We start from the raw sequence: 17,663 nt of genomic DNA on the forward strand, positions 1-17,663 counted from the left end.
TCCTGGGCATGTATCCAGACAAAACTATAATTTGAAAAGATACATGCACCCCTATGTTCATAGCAGCACTATTTACAATAGCCAAGACATGGGAACAGTCTAAAGGTCTATCGACAGATGAATGCATAAAGATGTGATACATATATACAGTGGAATACTACTCAGCCATAAAAAAAGAATGAAATAATGCTATTTGCAGCAATGTGGATGGACCTAGAGATTCTCATTCTAAGCAAAGTCAGAAAGAGAAAGACAAATACCATATGATATCACTTATATGTGGAATCTAAAATACGACACAAATGAGCATATCTACAAAACAGACTTACAGACATAGAGAACAGACTTGTGGTTGCCAAAGGGGGGTGGAGGGGAAGGACTGGGAGTTGGGGATTAGTAGATGCAAAGTATTATATACAGGATGGATAAACAATGAGGTCCTACTGTATAGCACAGGGAACTATACTCAATATCCTGTGATAAACCATAATGGAAAAGAATATATATAACTGAAAAAAGAAGTGTTCCTCCCCCGTACGTCCCTCTGCCTTTCCCACGTAACCACTGCAGTTAAATTTTCATTTTTTTACAGCTCTGCTGAGACATAGCTGACATACCATTTGATGTACAACTTGATGAGGTTTGACATGTGTACACTCAAGACACCATTACCTCAAAATGATAAACATATCCGTCACCTCCAGAATTTCCTCATGCTCCTTAATAATTCATCCCTCCCTCACCCTCTAGCCCCATTCCCAAGCAACCACTGATCTGCTGTCACTACAGTTTACATTTTCTAGACTTTTATACAATGGAATCATACAATTTAGGGTTTTTCTGTTCGGTCTGGCTTTTCACTCAGCATAATTATTTTCACATTTATCCATGAAGTTGTGTCTAGCAACAGGTCATTCCTTTTTATTGCTGACTAGTATTCCACTGTGCAGATACAACATGGTTTATCTCTTCACCTATTGATGGAAATAGGTTGTTTCTAGTTTTAGACCAGTACAAGTAAAGTTGATGTAAACACTCATGTGTAAGTGTGTGCATATATGCCTTCCTCTTTCTCTTAGTTAAATACCTAGGAGTGGAAGGGCTGAGCCCTCTGACGTGCATATTTAACATTTTTAAATAGTTTTTAAAAACTAGTTATAGCTTGCAACCTAAGAGGCAGGCTTCTAATTAAACACACATATAAGGGTCCACGGTAATCCTCTCCAGAGACCTCACAGGGCAGGCACTGTCTTTGTGCTGTCCCTCTGCTGTGTTCCAAAGCACCAGTGTTTCTTGGAGAGTAGCTTCTATGTGTGTCTGGTGCCCTGGCTTTTGTGGCTGCCACCCAGGGGACACCTCTTGATCACCTAGCTCTGGGGGCAAACACAGTTCTTGGCTGGCTACCAACCCTGGGGCACAACACAGCCAGCCAACTGAAACACACCCTCAGTCTTTCTGTGAAAGAGGCCTATTTGCTTTTCCTGGAGCTTCAGCCTAAGGGGCCAGCTTCTGCTTTGGCACACTCTGGGGACAGAAGCCAGCGGACGTCATCTGTGTGTTCACCCTCTGCCTCACTCCAAGTCTCTGGTATCTTCCAGAAAGGAACCTGTATACTCATCTGGTATCCTGATTTTTGTCACTGCTGCCCAAGGGACACCTCTAGATCACCTGGCTCTGGTAGACAGTGGGACTTACTGCTAGTCATCCCACAAAACTATATATTTACATATTTTAAAAGCTGGTGACTGAGACCCTTCCCTATAGAATACTGATAGGTCTGGGCCCACCTGCAACTACTGGAAGCCACTAAAAATAAAACAGTCTGTTTGGACAATCACAGAAGTTTGAGGGACAATCACAAAGGTTTGAGAGACAACCAAGATTAAGGCAGGGTTGAATGGTAAGATTCATCTCCTACACAAGGTCACTCCTCCAAGACTGGGAGAGGTGGCTTTTTTATCTAATGCACAGAAACCAACCAGGAGAGTCTAAAATTAAGATGGAAAAGTAGAGGAATATGCTCCAAATGAAAGAACAAGATAAAACCTCTGAAAAAGTCATTAATGAAATGGAGATAAGTGATTGACCTGTTAAAAAGAGTTCAAAATCATGGTCATAAAGATGCTCACTCAACTCGAGAAAAGAATGGATGAACACAGAACTTCAACAAAGAGAAAATATAAGGAAGTATGAAAAAAGTCACAGAGCTGAAAAATACAATAACCTAACTGAAAAATACACTAGAGGGGTTCAACAGCAGACTAGATGACAGCATAAAAAGGATCAGTGAACTTGAACACGGGGCAGTAAAACTCAAACCACTGGAGCAGTAAAAAGAATGAAAAAAGTGAAGATTGCATAAGGGACTTATGGGATAACATCAAGCAAACCAACATTGACATTATAGGGGTCTGAAAGAGAAGAAAGAGAGAGAGAATAGGGATAAAAACGTCCCTGACCTAAGGAAGGAAACAGACATCCAGATCCAGGAAGCTCAGAGAGTTCCATATAAACCAAACCCCAAAGATACCCACACCAAGACACATTATAATTAAATTGTTAAAAGTAAAAACACAAGAGAATTTTAAAAGCCAGAAGAATACAACTAGTTATGTACAAGGGAACCCCCATAAGACTATCAGCAAGGTTTTCAGCAGAAACTTTGCAGGTCAGAAGGGAGTGGCATGATATATTCAAGGTGTTGAAAGAAAAAACTTCCAGACAAAAATACCAGCAAAGTTGTCATTCAGAATGTAAAGAGTTTTCCAGACAAGCAAAAGTTAAACTGGCCTTACAAGAATGAACGCAACTTTTTAAAGCTGAAAATAAAGGCCACTAATTAGTAACAGGAAAACATATGGAAGCATAAATCTCACTGGTAGAGGTAACTATAGTACACTTTAGAAAAATATAATGTAAAGGTGGTATGGATTAATTACTCATACAGCTAGTATGGAGAGTAAAAGATATAATAATAAAAATATAATAAGGGATATACAAGATAAAATGGTATAAAATGTGACATAAAAAACATAAAAATGTGGGGGATGGAGGAGTAAAAATGTTGTGCTTTAGAATGAGTTTAAACTTAGACTGTTATAAGTTGTTATATGTAAGCCTCATGGTAATCACAAAGCAAAAACCTATAGCAGATTCACAAAAGATGTAAGAAGAAAAGAATCTAAGCATACCACAAAGAAAATCATCAAACCACAAAGTAGCAGAGCAAGAGAAGAAAGGGACAGAGGAATTACAAAACATCCAGAAAACAACCAAATGGCAGTCAATAATTACTTTAAATGTAAATGGACTAAATTCTGCAATCAAAAGACAGAAAGGGGCTGAATGGATAAAAAAAAAAAAAAAAAAGACATGCTGCCTACCTCAGATGTAAGGATACACACACTCACTTCAGATGTAAGGACACACACAGACTGAAAATGAAAGGATGGAAAAAGATATTCCATGCAAATGGAAACCAAAAGAAAGCTGGGGTAGCTATACTTAGACAAAATAGATTTTAAAATAAAGAGACAAAGAAGGGCATTACATAATGATAAATGGGGTCAATCCAACAAGAGGATATAACAGTTGTAAATATTTATGCATCCAACATAGGAGCATCTAAATATATAAAGCAATATTGGGACTTCCCTGGAGGTCCAGTGGTTAAGACTCTGTGCTCCCAGTGCAGGGGGCATGGGTTTGATCCCTGGTCAGGGAACTAGGTTCCCACATGCTAAGATCCTGCATGCTGCACCACACAGCCAAAATTTTTAAAAAGTAAATTAATTAAAGCAATATTAACAGACCTCAAGGGAGAAACAGACAATACAATAATATGGGATTTTAATACCCCATTTTCATCAATGCATAGACCATCCAGACAGAATATCAGTAAGGACACATCAGCTTTAAACTACACATTAGACCGGGTAGACTTAACACATATATACAGAACACTTCATCCAAAAGCAAGAGAATACACATTCTTCTCAAGTGCACATGGAACAATCTCTAGGACATATATTAGGCCACAAAACAAGACTTAATAAATGTAAGAAGATTGAAATCACATCAAGCATCTTTTCGAACCACAACGGTCTGAAGCTAGAAATCATTACAAGAAGAAAACTGGAAAATTCACAAATAAGTGGAGATTAAACAACATGTTACTGAACAACCAATGGGTCAGAAATCAAAAGAGAAATCAAAAAAATACCTGAGACAAATGAAATTGGAAATACAGCATACCAAAACTTATGGGATACAAGAAAAGCACTTCTAAGAGAGCAGTTCATAATGATAAATGCCTACACATCAAGAAACAAGGAAGATCTCAAATAAAGAACCTAACTCTAGGGACTTCCCTGGTAGCACAGTGGTTAAGAATCTGCCTGCCAATGCAGGGGATACAGGTTCGATCCCTGGTCCGAGAAGGTCCCACAAGCCATGGAGCAACTAAGCCTGTGCGCCACAACTACTGAGCCTGCACTCTAGAGCCCTCGAGCCACAACTACTGAGCCCACACTCCACAACTACTGAAGCCCGTGCACCTAGAGCCCATGCTCTGCAACGAGAAACCACCACAATGAGAAACCCACACACCACAACGAAGAGTAGCCCCCGCTCACCGCAACTAGAGAAAGCCCACACAAAGCAATGAAGACCCAACGCAGCCAAAAATAAAATAAATATTTTTTTAAAAAAAGAACCTAACTTTACACTTCAAGGAACTAGAAAAAGAACAAACGAAAACCCAAGTCAGTAAAAGGAAGGAAATAACAAAGATCAGAAGGAAAATAGAGACTAAAAAGACAACACTGTAGAAAAGATCAATGAAACTAAGCGAAACTCTTTGAAAAGATAAAATTGGCAAACCTTTGGCTAGACTCAAAAAAAAAGACAAGAGGACTCAAAATCCGAAGTGAAGGAAGAAATTTTACAACTGATACTACAGAAATACAAAGGATCATAAGAGACTACTATTAACAATTATACACCAAGGCTGAATCATGAAGAAAAATTCTGAAAAGACCAATAACTAGGAAGAAGATTGAATCCATAATCCAAAACCCCTGAAGAAACAGAAGTACGGGACACAGTCAGCTTTTCTGGTGAATTCAACCAAACATTTAAAGAATGCATACTAGGGACTTCCCTGGTGGTCCAGTGGTTAAGACTCTGTGCTTCCAAGGCAGGGGGCCTGGGTTCGATCCCTGGTCAGAGAACTAGATCCCGTATGCCTCAACTAAGAGCCCACACAACGAAGATCCCATGTGCTGCAACTAAGACCCAGCACAGCCAAATAAATTTTTTTAAAAAAGAATACATACCAATCCTCAAACTCTTCCAAAACACAGAAGAGGAGCAAACACTTCCAAACTCATCCTACAAGGCCAGCATTACATTACTACCAAAACCAGACAAGGGTACCACAAGAAAAAAAAATTACAGGCCAATATCTCTGATAAACATAATGGAAAAATCCTCAACAAAATAGCAGCAAACTAAATTCAACAATATACTAAAAGGATCATACACCATGATCTGGTGGAATTTATCCCATGGATGCAAGGATGGTACAACATCCGCAAATCAATCAATGTGATACATACACCACATTAAGAAAAGGATAAAAATCACATGACCATCTCAATAGGTACAGAAAAAGCATCTGACAAAATACAACATCCCTTTATGATAAAAACTCTTTTAACAAAGCAGGTATAGAGAGAACATACCTCAACATAATAAAGGCCATATATGACAAGTCCACAGCTAACATCATACTCAGTGATGAAAAGCTGAAAGCTTTTCCTCTAAGATCAGGAAAGAGACTGGGATGCCCATTCCTGCCACTTTTATTCAACATGGTATTAGAAGTCCTAGCCAGAGCAATTAGGCAAGAAAAAGAAATTTAAAGCATTCAGATCAGAAAGGAAGAAGTAAAACTGTCACTATTTGCAGATGACATATTATATATCGAAAACCCTAAAGACTGGACACACACAAAAAAAGTTAGAACTAATCAATGAATTCAGTAAAGTAGTATACAAAATCAATATACAGAAATCTGTTGCATTTCTATAGACTAATAGTGAACTATGAGAAAGAGAAATTAAGAAAACAATTCCATTTAAAACTGTATCAGGGGGCTTCCCTGGTGGCACAGTGGTTGAGAGTCCACCTGCCAATGCAGGGGACGCAGGTCCATGCCCCAGTCCGTGAAGATCCCACATGCCGCGGAGCAGCTAGGCCCGTGAGCCATGGCCGTTGAGCCTGCACATCCGGAGCCTGTGCTCCACAACGGGAGAGGCCACAACAGTGAGAGGCCCACATACCGCGAAAAAAAAAACTGCATCAGGAAAAATAAAATATTGAAGGAAGAAATTTGACCAAGGAAGTGAAAGACCTGTATACTGAAAACTGTAAGACATTTATAAAAGAAACTGAAGAACACACAAATAAATAGAAATATTTGCTGCTCATGAACTGGATTAATATTGTTACAGTGTCCATACTACCCAAAGCAATCTACAGATTCTGTGCAATCCCTATCAAATTTCTATCAAAATTATCAAATGCCTATCAAATGGCATTTTCACAGAAATAAACAATCATAAAATTTGTATGGAAACAAAAAGTCCCTGAATAGCCAAAGCAATCTTGAGAAGAAAGAAGAAAGCTGGGAGGCATCACACACCCTGATTTCAAACTATATTACAAAGCTATAGTAATCAAAACAGTATGGCATCAGCATAAAAAAAGACAGATCAATGAAACGGAATAGAGCCCAGAAATAAACCCATGTATATATGGTCAATTAATTTACAACAAAGGAATCAAGAATATACAATGGGGAAAGGACAGCTTCTTCAATAAATGGTGTTGGAAAAACTGAACACCACAAAAGAATGAAACTGGACCACTATCTCATACCATACAAAAAAAACCTCAAAGTGTATTAAAGAGTTTTAATACCTGAAACCATAAAACTCCTAGAATAAAACATAGGAGGTGATAAGCTCCTTAACACTGGTCTTGGTGATGATATTTTGGATTTGGCAACAAAAGCAAAAATAAAAATGTAGGACTAAATCAAACTAAAAAGCTTCTACTTTTGTTTAGGAAACTAAACAAATGAAAAGACAACCTACGGAATGGGAGAAAATATTTGCAAATGATATGAACAATAGGGGTTAACATTCAAAATACATAAACAGTGTGTATAATTCAGTAGCAAAAAAAAAAAAAATCTGATTTAAAAATGGGCAGAGGATCTGAATAGACATTTTCCCAAAGAAGAAATACAGATGGTCAACACATACATGAAAAGGTATTCAACATCACTAATCATCAGGGAAATGCAAATCAAAACCACAATGAGATATCACTTCACTCACACCTGTTACAATGGCTATTATCAAAAAGACAAGAAATAAAAAGTGTTAGCAAGGATGTGGAGTAAAAGGAACCCTTGTGCACTGTTTATGGGAATGTAAACTGGTGCAGCCACTACAGAAAACAGTATGGAGAGTCCTTGAAAAGTTAAAAATAGAATTACCATATGATCTAGCAATTCCATTTCTGGGTATTTATCCAACAAAAAATGAAAACACTAACTCGAGAAGATATATGCACCCCCGTGTTCACTGCCAAGACACGGAAACAACCTAAGTGTCCATGGATGGATGAACGGATAAAGAAAATGTGGTATATATACACACAATGGAATATTAATCAGCCATAAAAAAGAAGGAAATCTTGCCATTTACAACAACACAGATCTTGAGGGCATTATGCTAAGTGAAGTTAAGTCAGAGAAAGACAAATACTGTATAGCATCAGTTATACATGGAATCTTTAAAAAAAAAAAAAGAGCTCATAGATACAAAGAACAGATTGTTGGCTGTCAGAGGTGGGGACTAAATGGGTGAACGAGGTTAAAAGATACAAACTTCCAGTTATAAAATAAGTCATGGGAATGTGATGTACAGCATGGTGACTATAGTTAATACTGTACTGCATATTTGAAAGTTGCTAAGAGAGCAACTTAATCTTAAAAGTTCTCATCACAGGAAAAAAAATTTTGTTAATTATGTATGGTGACAGACGTTAACCAGACTTACCATGATGATCATTTTGCAATATACACAAATATCGAATCATTATGTTGTGCACCTGAAACTGACACAATGTTCTATATCAATCATACCTCAATTTAAAAAAATAAAATAATTCCAGCTTTATACTGCAGTGGTTCTCACACTTGGCATGCATCAGAATCACCTGGAGGGCTTGTTAAAACACAGATTGCTAAGCCCCGCCCCCAGAGTTTCTGATTTAGTAGTTCTGGAGATGGGCTCTAGAGCTGGCACTTATTTCCCACGTGATGCTGATGCTGCTGGTCAGAGGGCACACTTTGAGAACTGCTGCAGAGGTGGATGCTGTGGTGTGCCACCCAGATTCCCCTTCAAGACTGAGGCACTCAGAATGCAGGTGCCGACGGATCACAAGTCCCTCCCCAGAAACTGCCCGTGCCTGAAGGGAGCTGCCTCGCCCAAGCTTACCACCCCTCGTTTGAGGACCACACCTGCTGACCAATGATACAGAGGTACACAGACGTGTATAGGTGAAACTGCATCATGAAGAAGAACAAGGAAGTATTCGCATAAGGAAATGCACGCGGATGTGAGGGTCAGATATGCACAGAAACGGGCAGAACTTTAAAAGAACAGCCTGTCCTGCAGCAGAGCACAGTCTCATGCCACTTCCAAGTCTTTCCCTGGCAGAATCCTAATAGTTTAAAAACCAAAGTCACCATGGTAATAAACACACAAAGTTAGGCTTTTGAACTGCTGGCGATAACTTCATCCTCAATGTGGAAGATGCTAATCAAATTTCCAACCAGGTTATCTAGTTACTGTCTAATGAAGAGGGACTCGGTCTCGTGGTCTCCCAAGTAATTATCCTTTTGGGAAAGCCACTTGTCCTCCTGAGGCCTGTGCCCCAGGCTCACTGGCCTTTTCAGCAGAAAGGTCTTCATCAAGGGCCATAGGTAAGTGATGGGTGGGCTGAAAGCCTAGCTTACTCAGTTAACTCCCATTCGTCGGGCAGTGATAGGGTACTTGGTGCTGCAGGGAAAACGCAGACTGTGAGTCCTCAGGGCAGAATCCAAGCGAGACAGACATGATGCTCCCTCCCTGCTGCGGCTAGTCAGTCTCGTGCCAAAAACCTGCTTAAGATGCCAAAGCTGAGTCCAAGGTTTAGAAAAACAACTTCTGCCAGAGAGCACTCAGAGGGCACAGATATACAGATGCTCCTCTGATCAACACTCCCGACCCCTTTTACAGATCGAAAAATACAAGGTTCAGAAAGGGTGAGATGATTTTAACTTGGAGAAGACAAGTCACAGGGCCAAGAAAAGATCCAGGGTGTCTGGATCCCTTGCTCAAGCCCACACACCGCTTCTCTGTGCCTGTGCGGGGGTGGCTGCGGCCTCACTACCTGCCCTACAGGACTCCCACACCACCAGCACCTTCAGTGCATGAGGGGCCTTAGATCTGCCTAAGCAGGACATGTTCAAATGCTACACACAGAGAAGACTGACCCCAGATGGGCTGCCCCAGTTTCTCCTCTTGCGCAGAAGAGGGAAATACTGCCACAGACAGGTACACCTTTCAGGACCCAGAACGCTCTCCTGATAGCAGGGGGACCTCAGCAAGGAGCAGTCCCAGAGCAGGCACAAGAAGAAGCCCTAGTTTGCTTCACTTCTAAGATTAGCAGATTCTGATCATAATGAATAAAAGAAAACATGCATATTACATCACAGGTGTGTCAAAATCAACTTAGTGAATGTGTACAGGAAAACAGAGAAGGATATCTATTAGGAGAGTAAACAACTGACCATGTTTGAGGGATCAATGATTGCAAGATGCCTTCTGAGTGACAGCACCACTCCCACTGCAGCACACTGGTCTCTGGGACAAGGATGACCAGAGAGAACACCAAGGAGTGTCCATGTCGCTGTCCATGGTGTTCAACTCAGCCCTCCCAAGTTGCTCTGGCAGCTGCATTTACTTCTTGGAGGGAAAAATGCTTTCCTGGCCAGGGGAATGGGGGTGGGGTGAGGTGAAAGACAAAAAAGAGGAGGTGTCCTAAACCAACCCCAGAGAGGTGTTTTTGTTGTTGTTGTTTTTTAACAAGTTATAAGAAATGTCAGGGATGATGCTGGTCTCTTTGAATAACGAACATCAAAGTGCTAAATGCTAAGTAAAATGCAGAATTAGTGTCTACCCAGTGGGCCTGTAATCTCAATAATGCATTAAGCTATTAACAACTGCCTGCTTCCTGCACTGGAGAGCTCCTGGAATGTGGCACCAGCCTCTATACTGGCAGCAGATGCAGAATTGCTACCTGGTGTCACAGCCTATTCAGAGCATCCATCCCACTGTTACAGAAGCTACTTTTTTTTTTTTTTTAATGACAAAAATCACTAGAATCAGGAGTTAAAGAACTGAAATCTATCTACTGCTTTTTCTCCTCATGTTGAATAAGCAGAAAAATGGCCACAGTGGTGCTAGAGATGACCATGTAAAATGATCTAAGATATTTTTAGCTTTAGGGATTTCAGAGGCTTGCAGTATATACTGGAGGCCTACATTGTTTTTATTTTTTAATACATGAAAAGCCTATGTAATCACATTTTCTTCTTCCATTGAAGTAAATGTTTATCTAGTTCTTTCAAAAAAAAAAAAAACTCTTAAAGTCACCCTTTTTAAAAGAGAGGTGGGCTTCCCTGGTGGTGCAGTGGTTAAGAATCTGCCTGCCAATACAGGGGACACGGGTTCAAGCCCTGGTCCAAGAAGATCCCACATACCGTGGAGCAACTAAGCCCATGCACCACAATTACTGAGCCTCCGCTCTAGAGCCCGCGAGCCACAACTACTGAGCCCACGTGCCACAACAACTGAAGTCCGCACGCCTAGAGCCCTTGCTCCACAACAAGAGAAGCCACCGCAATGAGAAGCCTGCACACCGCAATGAAGAGTAGCCCCCTCTCCCCGCAACTAGAGAAAGCCCGCACGCAGCAACGAAGACCCAATGCAGCCAAAAATAAGTAAATTTTTTAAAATTAAGAATAAAATTCAAATACTGAGTTATATTCATGTTAAAATAAAATGAAATAAAAGATATTCACAAATTGTTCTCAGTTAATCTGGAAAGCTTTAGTAATTTGCTGAAACACCTCAACATCTTACATTTGGAGAAGGGGTTGTTTTTGCTTTTCCCACCATATAATTTAACTGATAAGATGGCTGGGAAGAGGATAAATACACATAATACACATAGAACTAAAGAATCTGAGAATTGCCATTTTAGTTTGGCCACCGATATTCCCCCGGTGTGTAGCTGTAGAGCAACTGCCTGTGTAGCCGTGACCTGGCTGACATCTCGATATCTGCATGTGGACCACTAGCCCGTGAACTGAGCCTAACAAAGGCTGATCATTTTAACACACTAGCCAGCTGCTGGATGGAGAATATACCACAGTCCAAAGGAGGACACAGGCAGTCCACTTGATGAGAGCAAGGAAAAATGGCATGCTAATAGTGACAGAGATGCACATTCTTTAGAAGTTTAGTTCCATATGATAAATTCATAGATTCTCATGTTGGAAACAGAATAAGTAGAGAGAAGAGACTATAAATAACTATCTATAAAAGGTGAACATATGCATTTATTTGGGTATCAGGGGGCAATCTGTTTACATTTGGAATAGAGTTTTTTAGTCTGGTCCTCATCCATCTTGGTGTTTAAGTTACTTGTCACTCATTCACACAACAGTACTTACTGAGTTCATGCCACGTGTTCAACACTATTCTAAGTGCTGTTGGGGACTGTGGCAGAATGTATTGGCGAAAAATGGCCATAACAATACCCTGCACCCCCCATGACCTTCTTACAACGTGACCAACTCAACCAAAAGAGAACAGTAGAAATGACGCTTCAGAGGCTAGATCATAAACATGTCAAACACCTCTCCCTAGTCTCTTGAGACTTGCTCTTGGAACCCAGCTGCCATGCTGAGGCAGCCCAAAGAAGCCAGGTGGAGTCACCATGTGGAGAGGTCATATGTGGGTGTTACAGCCAGCAGCCCAGCGGAGATCCCAGCTGATAGCCAAGATCAACTACTAAATATGTGAGTCAAAACACTTCAGTGATTCTAGCTCCCAGCCATTAAGTCACCCCCAGACACTGTGGAGCAAAGACAAATTGTCCCCGCTACATGAGGTTCAAATTCTTCACCTACAGGAATCTGTGAGCAAACACAGATTCCTGTAGGTCAAGAATAAAAATGATTTTTATACCACTGAGTTTTGGAATGGTGTGCTATGCAGCAACAGTCACTAGAACAGGGATATAAGGTAACAGAAGACATCACCCTGTGCTAGGATTTTATCATCTTCAAGAGACGACACAAGATACACATATAAAACAGATGAGGACTTCCCTGGTGGTACAGTGGTTAAGAACCCGCATGCCAATGCAGGGGACACGGGTTCAAGCCCTGGTCCTGGAAGATCCCACATGCCGTGGAGCAACTAAGCCCATGTGCCATAACTGCTGAGCCTGTGCTCTAGAGCCCACGAGCCACAACTACTGAGCCTGCGTGCCACAACTACTGAAGCCCTCATGCCTAGAGCCTGCGCTCTTCAACAAAGAGAAGGCACCGCAATGAGAAGCCCGTGAACCACAACAAAGAGTAGACCCCGCTCGCCGCAACTAGAGAAAGCCCGTGCACAGCAACGAAGACCCAATGCAGCCAAAAATAAATATTTTTAAAAATGAATAAAACAGATGGATAACAATTAGAGATAGACTAACAATAAGCCAATCAAATGAGTGGTGCAAACAGCAGGCGCTGCAGTAATGCAGAGAAGGCACAGGGTTAAGACAAAGTAAAACAGTCAGTGGTGCTGAAAACCTGAGTTGTTTGCTTCTTGGGGAAGTGTCTCATAGATTACACTATCATGCTTTTTCTCCAATCCATTTAAAACATGCTGCCATTCTTGCCTTGCAAGAGCCTCCTTATTTTTGAGATTCCAAATGAAGAACACTAGCCCTTGTCTATAGCCCCTCACTACTCACAAAGTGTGGTCCAAGGCCCAGCAGCATCAACCTGGAGCTTGAATGAAATGCAGAATCTCAGGCCCCATCCCAGACCTACAGAATCAGACGCCACAGCTTAACAAGATCCCAGGTGATCTGCTTACACATTAAAGGGTGAGAGACACAGCTCACATTAATCTGCCTCGGTCTGTCCCACTGGACTTGCTGAAGCCAACTCGAGTGCCTGTTTTGTTTAAGCCACACGAGCATGCTCAGCCTCTCACAGATCAGCATCATTCTGCTGTCATGGTTCCCAGATGAGGAATCAGAGGTAAATGGAGGTTAAGAGGCTTTTCCAGACTCTACACAGAAAATGAGTAACCCCACTGGGACCAGAACCCCTTCTCCATGAGTTGTCCATTTGTTGATTAGTCATATAATCTGACCACAACAGATCAACTGATCTAAAGACTACCAAAATTTACACTTCACTGGGGAAGAAAATAAAAACTGGAGAGAAAAAAATTAAGGAACATAAATTTAGTCTGTACTTTATCTCTAATCTGGATATTCATCTAAAAGATCCTAAACTGCTCAGTGGTATGAGGTGGACTTTGGGTGTGAAAAATCTGATCATCCTGTACCCAGAAAATGCTTGCAAAATTCCACAATCACATTTAAGCTTGTTTGGTGATAACTGGAAACCAATCTGTGCCACAGCCTATACAAATAATACTTGTAAATCTTCAAAGAGTAAGTGGTAAAAACTAAACATGAATCATAGACTCCTGGTTAAGTGGTGAACTTTGATTTGTATAGGTCAGAACATCTAGACCCAGAGTACTTTAAAAAATCACGTCAGCAATTAAACCCAAGGCACGTATAAGTCTGCCTCAAAACTGCGAAAGTCACTACTGCCCTCTGAAAAGCAGAATCATGAAATCTCAGGACCTTTCATAAATAAGATCTCAGTCCTTAGACGTTCATTATTACTTTAAGGGAGACAAAAACGAATTTATAAATTAGAATAAAGTTCACAGGACTAAGACCTCAATGGTGAACAGTTGAGCACTCTTAGAGCATCTAACCATTTGATGTCTCACTAGATATATCAAAATTTTTTAAATTCAAGCAGTGAGCCTCAACTTTCTCCCTGCAGGGATTTCTATATCATACCTATGGCCCACTTCCACATTTTTGGTGCTTTTACACCAAATTAACTTCATTTGTAAACTACTGATGAACTAACTTCCCATTTTTCTTTATAAACCAAAGGCATCTGTAATTATCTATGAGAGTTTCTGAGCAGGATAAGATAACCAGGTAAGTCTCTTGCATTAGCTGGATGCTGCATACCCTTATCCTTGCCGAGGGACAGCAGGCCTCCCGAATTTTGAGGGCAACTGGGTGTATCTGAGCCTCCCTGGAGCAAAGGAAGGAATCAAGTTTTTAGCTAAATAGGAGTCAAAGAACATAGCATCCTGAAGTTATTCCCTTGGCTTTAATTAAGTCTCCTAAAGAAACAGTCTTATACAAAAAGATAATACACATAGTTCTTTGTAGATTATACTACTAATTACTAGTCATATGCTAAACAAGAATGCAATGGTCTCTGAACCTCATTCTACTCTTGTTCAAATCAGGGGCCGACAAACTATGGCAAGCGGGCCATGTCTGCTTGGCCACCTGTTTCTGTACAGCCCATGAGAGAAGAATGGTTTATACATTTTTAAATGGTTAAAAGAGAATTCAAAAGAAGAACACTGTTTCATGGCACATAAAAATTGTATAAGATTAAAATTTCAGTGTTCATAAATGAAGTTTTACTGGAGCACAGCCATGCTCATTTGTTACATATTAACTGTGGCATTTTCATGCTACAAAGGCAAGCTTAAAAAGGCAAGTTACGGCTTCCCTGGTGGCGCAGTGCTTGAGCGTCTGCCTGCCGATGCAGGGGACACGGGTTCGTGCCCCGGTCTGGGAAGATCCCACATGCCGCGGAGCGGCTGGGCCCGTGAGCCATGGCCGCTGAGCCTGCGCGTCCGGAGCCTGTGCTCCGCAACGGGAGAGGCCACAACAGTGAGAGGCCTGCGTACCGCAAAAAAAAAAAATTAAAAAGGCAAGTTAAATAGTTGCCACAGAAACTGTGGACTTCCCTGGTGGCGGCAGTGGTTAAGAATCCACCTGCCGATGCAGGAGACGGGTTCGAGCCCTGGTCTGGGAAGATCCCACATGCCGTGGAGCAACTAAGCCCATGCGCCACAACTACTGAGCCTGCGCTCTAGAGCCCACGAGCCACAACTACTGAGCCCACGTGCCACAACTACTGAAGCCCCCGCGCCTAGAGCCCCTGCTCCCAACGGGAAGCCACCACAATGAGAAGCCCACGCACCACAACGAAGAGTAGCTCCCGCTCACCACAACCAGAGAAAAGCCCACATGCAGCAATGAAGACCCAATGCAGCCAAAAATAAAATAAGTTAGAAAACAAAAAAACTGTATGGCCCACAAGCCTAAAATATTTACTACCTGACCCTTCACAGAAAAACATTTGCCAACCACTAGTTGAAATTATGTTATAAAGCCATCATAGTATATGGCAAAGGAATATTTTTCCAAGTGGTTCTAAGGATCCTGCATGAGAATCACTGGGCTGCTGGTCAGAAGGCTCTGGTGGTGCTCTATCTGCCACATCACTGTTTACTAGTTAACAGAAGCAACACCCTCTTGTTCAAGACTTTTCTCCTGTGGCTCTGCAAACTCAAAGACCTAAGGAGTCAAAAAGGCCTGCCATGCTCCACTGATGCTGAAACTGTTCTGGGACAAGGCACCAGTAAGCCCAGCAGTTGCATATAAATTTCAGAAGGGCCTTTTTGTCCACTGAGACCTCCAGATGGCACGGGAAAGGTGACCAAACTGGATAGGAGGTTACTCTCTGTCAGGGTAAAAGCAAGAATGGGAAGTGCTGAGGTGAGCGGGGAGGGCCACGGGCTGCACGTAACAGGACACGGCCGTAACCTTGGCACCAGGGCTCCCCGCTCTTCCTGCAACAGGTGGAAAACAAAGCTCCTCTGTAAATTACAGCCTTTGGAAAAGGATACCACGAAACACAAAATTTCTCCCCCCATCACTCAGATTAAGAGGTTCTAACACTACTTTTCATCCTCCCACTACGGGTATGTTTTCTTTAAAACTTCTAATTTATACATATGTAGTTTTTTAAATTATGGTTATTTTAGAGAATCTGAAAAAAAAAAACCTTTAGTATATGAGTAAAAAAGTATTCATGATTTGTAAAGACTGAAAATAGAGCAATTTAGCCATTTTCCAAGATGCCTTACAGAAGAAATTTAAAGGAATTACAAATCTCACTTTCTTTGGACTACTGTTCTTCTATCAACCCTCCAACTAAGAAAAAGATCTACTTAAGGGTGTTTTTTTTTTTTTTTTCAGATGCTAGTTTATCTTATTTTCAAAGATAATTTCATGATGACAGTTGAAAGGTGTTTTCTAAACATACAGGATTGTATTTCTGCCCTTAGGATAGAAAGAGACTGTTAGCAGATAACACCAGGCACAGTAGATGCTCAACAAACACCTGAACTTAATAATTTAATAACTGTCCTGACCTGACCTTCCCATCCCTCCCTATCCTCTCTCCCTTCCTCTTTCTCTTTCTCTCCCTCCCTCTCTCTCTCTCACACACACCCCAGCTTTAAATCCAGCTAGCAACACCAAACACAGGCAATTAAAGTTACCCTGGCAACTGTCTACTCAGAAAGCAGGAACTCTCTATCAAACCCGGTACTACCTCTACTGTCGAGTATAAAGGAAGACTTGGAGAAAAGGACACTTCAAAGATTGTAAAAGAAGCATTTATTCCTGTAGCAAAGAAGCTGTGGTTCCTTTGGAATTGCCAAGGAATTCCTGTGCTGGTGCCTCTAGGGGATCTGCATGTGTACACAATCATGTGAGTACTGGTCCTTAGAGGGTATTTTCACAAGTACTGGCCCGGGTTCCTGCACACATCACACACTAAAGCCAGCACTGCTGGCCTGCACATGCAGAGCTGGGTGCAAGGCAAGTATTCTCCAGCACAATGCAAATCACCACATCAAGGCATCTGGTGGCCCAAGAGGTAAAATTCTTCCAAAATCTCTAAAACTTCTAGGTACTAGACATTTTAATTTTTAATACTTCATTTTGCATATTTAAATTTCCCTATAACTACACATCTGTTTAAAAAAAACAAAATCAATGGAAGGATTCTATTGGGTACCTGTCAGCCACATAGAGTGGAAAACCATCTCTGGTTTTTGGTGGTATGTAGTCCAAACCATACAAACTTAAGTGTATAAAAATACAGTGGCACATGAAAGGCCAGGGATCAAGCCACCTAGGTGAAATTTATTCATTCATTCAAGAAATAGCCAGACAGGGCTTCCCTGGTGGCGCAGTGGTTGAGAGTCCGCCTGCCAATGCAGGGGACACGTGTTCGTGCCCCGGTCCGGGAAGATCCCACATGCCGTGGAGCGGCTGGGCCCGTG

This window comes from Lipotes vexillifer, unplaced genomic scaffold, assembly GCF_000442215.2.
Source record: "Lipotes vexillifer unplaced genomic scaffold, Lipotes_vexillifer_v1.1 scaffold788, whole genome shotgun sequence".
Taxonomy (NCBI): Eukaryota; Metazoa; Chordata; class Mammalia; order Artiodactyla; family Lipotidae; genus Lipotes; species Lipotes vexillifer.